This window comes from Gavialis gangeticus, unplaced genomic scaffold (assembly GCF_001723915.1).
Source record: "Gavialis gangeticus isolate Ggan-Ray unplaced genomic scaffold, GavGan_comp1, whole genome shotgun sequence".
NCBI lineage: Eukaryota > Metazoa > Chordata > Crocodylia > Gavialidae > Gavialis > Gavialis gangeticus.
This window is the reverse complement of record NW_017729032.1, coordinates 172,382,527-172,384,990: the sequence shown is the minus strand read 5'-3', so window position 1 is coordinate 172,384,990 and position 2,464 is coordinate 172,382,527.

Genomic DNA, 2,464 nt, shown 5'->3' with positions numbered 1-2,464 from the left:
TCCAGCAGATGATGGTCACTAACGCCTAGGTAGTTGAGCACCCGCAGATCCCTCACCAGATCATTGCCTGTAGTAAGGACCAAGTCCAGCAAGGCATTTCCTTTGGTGGGATTATTTACCTCCTGGTTAGGTGGAGGTCCTGTATGCAGGCTAAATGCTTTAATTAATTGCTAAATGGTTGAGTTACTTTATTAATTGTTTAAACAGCTTGCTGGCAGAATGACACACTGAAGAGAATAGCTGAAAGCTGGATAGAGAAGCAATTGGTTCTGTGCATTTATAACAACAACCAACCCCCCAGTTCCCTCCTCAAATAAACAATATAACAGTGATGACAACAAAGCCAATAACAACAATCCTGTCAAGAATACATATATAGGTTTAAAATAATCTTATGTATGTCTGTGCTTGCTATGATTCCGTAACTCTTGATTATAGCCTGTGGCTGACATTTGTTATATTTATGATGTTCATTTCCTGACTTCTTTCAATAAGAAGTTAATTACAAAGTTAAAATGACTATTAAAGTAGGACAGTCTTTTCTATAATCTTTCACCCTGGGTTTCTGTACTTCAAGTTTCATAAACTAATGTCACTTTTGTTGAAACTGGGTAAATTTGTGCAAGAAATAGGGTGCAATTATTTTCTCTATCAAAACAGTATGGCTAGTAAGTATGCACATACTCTGCTCTTTAAAACATATGTTGTCTACAATTGCTGTGAATAGACATATTTGCTAATTTTTGCTTTTTGCATTAAAGTACTTAATAGATTTACAATGAAAGTACTGAACATATTTACAACTGGGAAGATAGCCCCACAATGCTGGGCACTATACAGATTCAAAATAACCCTGAGGAGCTTGAAATCTAACCAGGCAAACTGGGGAAAAGGATATAAAATACAAGCAGACACAGACTGAATTGAGTGATGATTAGCAATCATCATGTCAGCTCCTCCTCAGTGTTATTTGTTCTGATGGTTAAATCCTTTCAGCAGGGTAATGCAAGAGGACTGACTAGCCAGAAGGAAAAGAAAGGGAGAATTGATGAGGAGTAGAGAGGGCTGGAGCTAATCAGTTCAGGGGGTGGGTGGAGGGGAAGAATATGTTACTTATACTGTGTGTTTAAAGTGTTCGGTTATGATGGTGATGGTTTATCTATCAGCATTGGTCACAGTCCTCAGTGTGAGTGTTTATTACACATTACTTGGTTTTAAAAAAAAAACAAAAAACCCCAGGAGCTATTTTGAGAAATCATTACCTCAATTAATGGTGTAATTGGTTGAAAGCACACAGCTTAGTAATTGTTTTCTGTGTTGTCAAGAATGTTATCAAACAGTGACTTTTCTACTTGAAGCTGAACATGACTACTGAAACTGAAATGAACCAAATGGTAATTAACACCTAATTTCATATCTATTATCACTTTTAGAAGTGCAGTGTTAATTGGCATGTTGATTACATATAGCCACCACTGACATACTACAGCTCCCCCCCTTAGCTAACTAATTAATTAAGAAGACCACTTATGTACAACAGCTTATTTAAACATTTCTTTGGTCTGCTACCATGAATGCAGGAATTTTGAAATAGGAACAGTTTCTTACACACATGTTATTCTGGTTGTAGCAGGCTTAGCCAATAAAGTGTTGAAATCCAGAGTAAAAGACTAAGTTCTTATGGTAAAACTTATTGCCATGTCTGTATTCAGTAGGAGGTAAAGCAAATAATATTCCCTAAAATGGAATTTGGTGTCAGATTTTCTATAAAAATGATTTAGGTTGTCATTTATATGCAGCTAAATTTTTTCTCTAAAAAGGATACTGTTGTTCAGTAAAGTGACGCTAACAAACCTTGCATAAATATTGGGGTAAAAAATAAGCAACAACAACAAAAAATCTTCCACAAAATACTTTCTGTAATTTAGTCACATTTTCACAAAGATTTTTAATAAATTCATAACAGAATCTTACATCTAAGTGTCCAGCCACTTCTAGGACACTCCTTTTCAGTTAAATTGATGGCTATAACTGATATGAAATGCCTATCACTGAAAGTAGGATTCTTGCAGAGGTTATGGAAAAATATAAACTTAATGACAGTTTACATCTTTCATAAATTGTTTGAAAACTTTCTTAAATGAAGATGATTGCTTACTTAAAAATAAAAGTTGTGGACCAAAATTTGCTACTAGTTATGTTAACAGGAATTTTGCCAGTGGCTTCAATCAGGAGAATTAGGAGCCCCTGTTCTAGAGAAAGAGGCTGTATTTGATTGTTTTAATATGTTATGAAGGCTAGGGACAGACATTCAAAAAGCCTGAGCCTGAATTTATTCAATCTTTGCAGGTTAAGCTAACCTGCTGAGGTTGAACCAGTTTGTAACCTTACAGACAACCCCCTTTGGACTGAAGAAATGCAGGTAATTGCCTGAATTGGTGCAAGCTAGAAGCCGGGGTGGGTG